Raw genomic sequence first — 8,028 nt, 5'->3', positions numbered from 1 at the left:
GAATGCAAAATCCCTTTGCTTAAGATAGCTATTGAACTTCTTTTGAATACCTCGCTTGAAGAGGAGCGTTTACTGTATCTTAAGAGACTTGATAGGACTTGTTGCGTTGCTACTATGGTCATCGAAGCTCAAAAGAAGTGAGTCAAAGCTCATTTTGACCAAACTGTGTCTCCTCGTACTTTTGTTGAAGGTGACTTGTCCCTTCTTTATGATCAAGCCAACAATAAATTGGGGGCATGCAAGTTTGAACCCATGTGTGGCATGGGCCCTACATCATCAAGCATGTCTTACATAAAGGTGCCTATGAGATATGTGATTATGAGGGAAATGCATTGTCACAACCCTGTAGTGGGTTGTATCTCAAAAATTATTATGCATAAAATTTGTGTAATAACTTTTGTACATTAGTGTGTTAATTAATTAGTGTGTGTTTTTTTATTTTTGGTGTGTTTGTTTGCTTTGCAGACATATGTTTTTCTACTTACCCTGTGTTCCACTCTATTTGCAGATGTCATCAGGTCATTACGTTGGTTTTGCTAATGGTGCTTATCATAGCACACAAAACCTCTCTTCCACAGCATGGGTACTCTATGACCCTAATGGTGAGCTGATTAAATTACAAGGTTGTTGAGGGAAAATTCCCCTTAGGGTCTTGGGCTGATACGCTAGCAGACTGAAAGTTGTCTATACAGAGAAACACGTATTCCACACAGCCATTATGATAATATAAGCAAATTCTACGATAAGGGACATACCTGAGGTCCTACGTTTGAGAAGGTCCTTCCAGGGTCCAAACCCTTCTTGGAGTTCCCTTTGCTCCTTTAACCTGTAAAACAACCAATTCAAGAAAGTACAGCAGTATATGGACCAAACATTATAAAGAAACCATCTTCATATTATGAAGAAAGGTAGTTAGTTATGAAATTAAACAACCATTCACATATGAATTCTAACATGAATATCATAAACATGAAGAAGATTTATATCACGAACAAAGACATGTGTTTCTTTTATTATAGACAAATAAAGTACAAAAAGGAATAATTTCACCTGAGTCGTCCTTTCACAGGCTCCAAGCGGAACCGTCCTCCGGATTCGTCCAGTCTCAAGCCTTTAACAAACTCCTTCCATGACTTACTCCATGATATCACAAGTAGCAAATGGACATCATCACACAAGGAAACAAGGGTTTCCTGTAAAAATGGGGGAAGTGCAGGAGGCACAAGGATATTCAAACCTGGTCAGGGAAATCTCAGCATAATAACCTTTCTCTCTCTTCTCTCCCCCCTTAGGCCTTCCCATGGAAGCCTTTTTATACTTCTCCAAAAGTAGTTTTTTAGTTGGGAATTGGTTGGGAACAGTTGGGCCACAGGCACTAACAGGTGATCAGTAGGTAAAACCCGTGATCTCCACCCGAAATTAAGGAGTTTTATATTTTTTTAAGTGTTTTAATACATATATGCGGGTTGGGTATACACCTACCCACATATACACGCGTTTAACTCAGGGTAATGTCGTGTATACGGGATAAAACACTGTTTTTTAAATTTTTGGACCAGGTCTGGAAGGAGGGGTTGCCCTAGGCCATGAGTGCAGCATTACAAACCATAAGAGTGAGATTTGGAGCTATAACAGATGCCCCTTAATATATGAGGTCAGAAGGGGTACATGATGGCCAAAATGTATTAATCAAGTACATGGAAAGGCAATCTGTCAAAAAATGAGAAGGACTTCACCAGAGTTCAGCCTACCAAGCCACAAAAGGAGATCAGAGAGAAACACTATCTGAGGCAGGCATACCCATGCTCAGAAAAAGTAAAGCATGTCCGCATATCATGTACAAGCGGATCCACTAAGTATACAAGTATAAATGACTGGAAAATGCATAATGGATCATATGATCATGATCGAACAAGTACATGTCTGAATATCACTTATAAGAATGTCAATGATGCTGAAGGATGAACCGGATCACTAATATCAAGAATTGATCATAAAAGGTACCAACTGAACATGATGGAATAGGATGGTACTACAATGCAAACTCAGGTGCCGGCATATAGAATGTCGCCATGATTGACTGCAACATATAAGGTGGAATGGTATCAACTAGCAGCAACAGGAGCAACTATCATGTGAACCAATGAATGTTGATACAACCTGAGGTCTTCACTGACCACCGTGGTACATTTCTACACCATGGGAATAAATGATCTAAAGTCGACCATGTGAGAAATCGTTTGATTACCGGTCATTGATGTATACCGTTAACAAACGCGAGACTACTCACTGATAATGATAATGAGTGTCAAGGTACCTAGTACAATCTAACAAGTGTGAATAGATGAGCTGGAGTCGAACACCTGTAAGAATCTATCGATCAGGAGACAATGATGGTTTCCCACTGTTGATAGTGAAGGATCTGCCACTAATGACTGCAAACCCCAAGGTACTGCCAAATGGACTCTAGATCTTTGCCCCAGAGCAATGAGTCGGAGTCGATAGGGAAAGATCCACTAGAAGGAAGACATTAAGGCATCCTTCATCAATCTAGCACGAGTGTAACCCGTAGGCCAATAATGTAGAAGGAATCGAATGAAAGAGATGTAGTAACCCAACCGAAGTGCGTTTCCGGCGTACACAAGATGTGGCTAGCGCACAATAGAAAACCTCTGAACCAACCAATAATGGAAGCTGACACAGAGGCGAGGTATCCACCAATAGGTTCAAATGGAAACCAAGGCACTGCATGAATCCCAATGTGTGATAATGTAAGCTAACGTTGAACACAAGGGAATCCACTCAGTCAAAGACCCATGATACTGATCGATGCTGAGCACAAGGTGACCTATCAATAATGAAAATAGGGCCAAGGTGTAGCTCTAGGCCTATCCTCGGAGGAAGATGTTGTTGTCGATAAGGACAAGACCTGCCAGCAAGAAGTCAATGGAGACCTTCTCAAACTGGCATGAGTAAAGGACCAATATAACTGATGTGATGATAGACATGATACTGACAACCAGGGATGGCCGACTGAAAAATGAGTCAAGAGACATGGTAGAGAGGCCGACTCAAGCTAACTTCCCTTGAACAAAAAGCACGACTCAATGTGACTATGTGGCAGCATATGATGACTCTATATAAGTTCGTCATGTAGGAGGCACGAACGAACCCTCCATATGATTGGAAGAGGTAACCAATCGGGGGAGAACTGACTCAATAATAAGGTTAAGGCATACCTAAGTCAAACTAAATCCCGCCGTAACGGAGGAGACTTTGTTTTGAGTGCTTTGTTCAAGGGAAACACGACTGACTCTAGCTACCAACAATAAATGGAAATACTGTTCCGTTCCCGCTCTTTTTTGGAATATATATTTTTTTTGTCTTTTTCTGTTAAGCTGGAAAAAGAATAAAAGAATTCTATGGTACAATGGAAAGAACGAGTGTCAGTGAAACAGATGATCTAGCTCCTAGGAATGGAACGTTCCTATGCTCAATGCAGGGAGGTGAAAACTGGTCAATGACACTCAAAGGTGTGTTCCTTCCACGGGTCAAGGCGTGTCAAGCTGCAGAAGTCAAAGGTATGCAAGGTTGATTTTGCAGTCGTCATGGTCAAAAGTTGGCTTAAACACGAGTCCAAGTGAAGCCGGCTCTAGGCGAAAAGGTGCAAATAGTCAAAATGCAATGCAGTAGTACAACTCAACACAAAGGAGCCTCTAGGGTATAAGGCCAGAACGAAGCGAAGAAGCAAAGAGTAATGAGTCTTCATCGCATAATTCATGGTGGGACTATAGAGGACTCCTGAGCCTACTCAAATCGGAGCAGCATGGGCAACAAATGTCAGTGAGGTGCTAACTACGATACCCATGTAAAGGATGGCTTCTACCATCGTCTCATGATTTAAAGAATTGGTGAGTGAAGATGGCTTACAAGCCATAACACGAAGGGATCAACCCTATGGCAGATGTATCGACAAATGGAGGCTAGTATGCATAATGCAATGGAAAAATGGTGTCCCTAACCTATATGCCAGTGAGAAAATGATACCTGCCATGATGGGTCAGCAGTCATGGAACCGTCTCGAAACTGTCGAAAAAACGTCCAAAATGTCCTGAAAATCAAACCATTCTCGACATTCCAAGCTCCCAAGTTAAAAGTCACATGAGGCCAAAAAAAATAAAATTTTGAAAAAGTTTTCATTTTCAAAACCTATAAAAGAGCTTTTGGACTCACCATTTTCACCATTTGAGTTTGAGAGCAAAGAAGTGGAGCAAAAGGAGCAAACTTCCCATACGCCAAATTCAACCATTCAGATTCTTCAAAAACCTCCAGTTAACTCTTATACTTGTCTTGCAATTGATTGTGACTAGTTTTAGAATTTTTAATTAATGTTTTACCGTTGGATTTTTTGCCAAAAATTTTACCGCGGCGTATATGCGAGTTGGTAATATGAAACCCGTGTACACGCGGGCCCTATACGTGACTGTGTGCATAGGGACCCGCGTATATGTCGCGAACATTTTTAAACAAAAAACTAACGGTTGAAAATCATTTTTTCTTCAGGATGCCGGTCACTTGGTGAGAAAGAGAGCATACCACAGTGGATGATGAAGTCATGAGCGATCCTGATGCTTTGGATGCCCTACGGGGATGTGGTCTGCTTAAATTCTTCAAACTGTTGAATATGAAAGCAAACACATGTCTGCTTGAGATGCTCATTGATTACTGGAATATCGAGGAGGATGCCTTTATGATTGACCAGATGCCACTCAGGATAGAAGTGGAAGATATCTATTTCATCACTGGCCTTTCTCGAAGGGGAGAGGTAGTACATTCCTAGGGTAGGACATGGAGCAGTCTCTTGATCAAGGACTACGTATAGATATATTTCTCGAGACATCCCAAAAAAGTTGTGAGTCAAATTTCCATTACACATGTGGCAAGTTTACTACTGAGGATAATCTTGTTCACCATAGCTCAAGTGAACGAATCAGCTTCTCTGCACCAGGCATCACGGTTAACCATGAGCGTGGCAGTTGACTATCTCACCACTATATTTGACTGGTGTACTCCTCTTCTGGCTAGCATGAAGAGCCAACTCACTTCTATCAAGAGGGGGCAGACCAAAAACTTTGGATATGGGACTATTCTGTGTTCTTTCTTTTTTGAGAGGGTTCCTGCACTCCGCCCTAGGGTAGCAGTTTCCATTAGCACCCCACAAGATCCACGCATGGGCAGGTGGGCCGACCTGATGAAACGTCTAGGGGGCAGGGACGTCCCACGGACTGCATTTGATGATGACTTATTTACCTGGTGGGATCATCAGATCATCGCCATAGATGACTACCCTTATGATGGGTTGGATTTCCGAGGAGATCCCGATCTAACATTACCACCGACCGCAGCATGGGGCGACATTGGTAAGTATTTTTTGATTTTATGATTTTTTGGATTTTTCAAATATAATAATGAATTTTGAAAAATAATTTTGATGGGATTCAAATGACTAATATGATGATCATGTTCCAGATATTGGGCTGGTACGACCAGATGGGTTCCTACGGCATGGACGGCGCGGCCGAGGAGCCGAAGAGGCGGCTGCTGATACAGAACAACTTCTACATACCATTCCGTGACACTTGATGACACTAAGTCACCGAGTACCGATGGTTGCTGTAGAGGACCTTCCTGAGGATATGCAGCGTCATGTGGTTGGCATGCCACATGACTGGGTTCGCACTTTTTAGCGTGTGGCCAATACGATAGCTACCTACTTAGCCTCTCATCCTGAGCCGGGGCACTAGATATACTGGACATGATTATGGGCATTTGAGTCCCAATTTTGTATATTTTTTGGACAAACTTATGTACACTCGAGATGTTTTATTATATATATATATATATATATATATATATATATATAGATAGATAGATATATATATACAATTCGACTTTTTGATGCTTGATTTTATTGTGATGAATGATTGATATGACAGTCTAATGCTTGATTAGCGATAGAATCAGCTAACCAATTATGAGATCTTGGAATGTGCAAATAATTAATATAAGTAAATGATATTTGCAACAACCTCACTCTTAAATACTGGCGAAATAAACATGGATCCCTTACCCGATAAATGTTGTTCAATTGTGACACTATCAATTGCGAATCAAGATAAACTACCAACGAGTCGATTCCATAAGAAATTGCCTCAGATAGTAAATTAATGACGACAGTATACTCAGCCATGTTGTTTAAAGTGGGACCAATGCATACGCCCCTTAATACCATCAATTGACCAATTGGATAGTAGATTACCCAAGCAGCGAAAGCGAGATTCCGAGTGTGTCGACTAGCACCATCGGCGAACCCAAAATAGACCAAGTCATCCATCAACACCTGCCACAGTAGACCAAAAAGTGTTGATATCAAAAAATCTCGATGATATATGTACAAATATACATAATGTACAAAGAAGCCATTACCTAACTCCTACTTAAGCAAAGTACTTCTTTAGGTAGAGCCTGTTTCGGGGCTCCGCTAACTTGTTTCCCTCAAAATCGATTAACTCATACGACCCCTTTTCTAACACTCATTTAATAATGAAGGGACTGTACCACATAGGCTTAAACTTGCCTGCCCCCAAGGTGTCCTTACCTTGGTCATATACCAAGACAAGGTCACCTTCAGAAAAGACTCGAGGACGAACAACTTTATCATACTGCGTTTTAACCCTTTTCTTATGAGCCTCATTCATCGTGGCGGCATCTCGACGCTGCTCATCGAGATGTTCCAAGTGAAGGAGGCACTCTTCAAGACTCAAAGTCTCTGGAAGGAGATCAACAGCTAACTTAAGAGATGGAATTTCACATTCAATAGGGAAGATAGATTCCATCCCATAAATTAACTGAAAAGGTGTAAAACCAGTAGCAGTCTTCACGGAGGTCCGGTATGCCCAAAGAGCCGGATACAACATAAGATGCCAATTGGACTGATTTTTGTCAATTGTCCGTTGCAGGATCATCTTAAGATTTTTGTTAACCGCCTCGACCTATCCATTGGCCTGAGGATAATAAGGAGAAGAATGCTCCTACCAGAAACCCAATTTGAGAGCCAATTCAGACATCAGTTGATTCTGGAAATGACTGCCATGATCAGTGACAATCTCTCTCGGGATATCGAATCTTGAGATAATCTAATTAAAAAGGAACAATGTTGCCATGTCACTATAATTTTTATAAGTGGGCATGGCCTCGGCCCACTTCGTAAAGTAGTCTACAGCCACGATAATGTACCTGTGATTCGTCGCTGAAGGCGGATTACAAGTTGTAAAATTGATACCCCACTTAGTAAAGGGACTGACAGTGACAACGGGAAAAAGAGGAGCTAGATGTGCATGCATCTTCTGAGTATAGATTTGACAGGGGCGACAACGTTTGACCGCTTCAACACAGTGTTTAAAGAGTGAAGGCCAAAAATAGTCGACACGCAAGATGTGCTGGGCTGTAGCAAGCCTTGATAGATGACCACCACAAGCTCCACTATGGCAGTCATTTAGCACTGACTCTGCTTCCTCTGAGGTTAAATAGCACCGAAGGATTGAATCAACCCCTCGACGGTATAATGTGTCACCAATGATAGCATAATTTTTAGCCAGGTGACGTAATTTTCGACGTTCATCCTTGGAGAAAGTAGAGGGAAACTTCGAAGTCTGGAGATAGACAATGATATCTCCATACCAAGGGTCAAGTGAAAAGATGAGGAATAAATGTTCGTCAGGAAAACTTTCCTCATGAATAGTATCCTCTCCACAAGGCAGCTCTGAAATTAGCTCGGCGAAAACCATGGATTTCTTAGACTTGGCAGATAAGAACTCACGATTAAATTCTTGTAAAATGACTATCCATCGATTATATTTGCCCCTAATCACTCGCCTACTAAGGACAAATTGAAATGGATTGATTGCCGCTAAGACAAAAGTTTTGCGTAGCAGGATATAATGACAAAGCCGTTGGACAACATGGACA

Source organism: Pinus tabuliformis, chromosome 8 (assembly GCF_031772625.1).
Source record: "Pinus tabuliformis cultivar Carrire ecotype Pingquan chromosome 8, CPIR1, whole genome shotgun sequence".
NCBI classification, from domain to species: Eukaryota; Viridiplantae; Streptophyta; class Pinopsida; order Pinales; family Pinaceae; genus Pinus; species Pinus tabuliformis.
The sequence above is the reverse complement of the archived record's forward strand: the minus strand, read 5'-3'. Positions refer to the sequence as shown.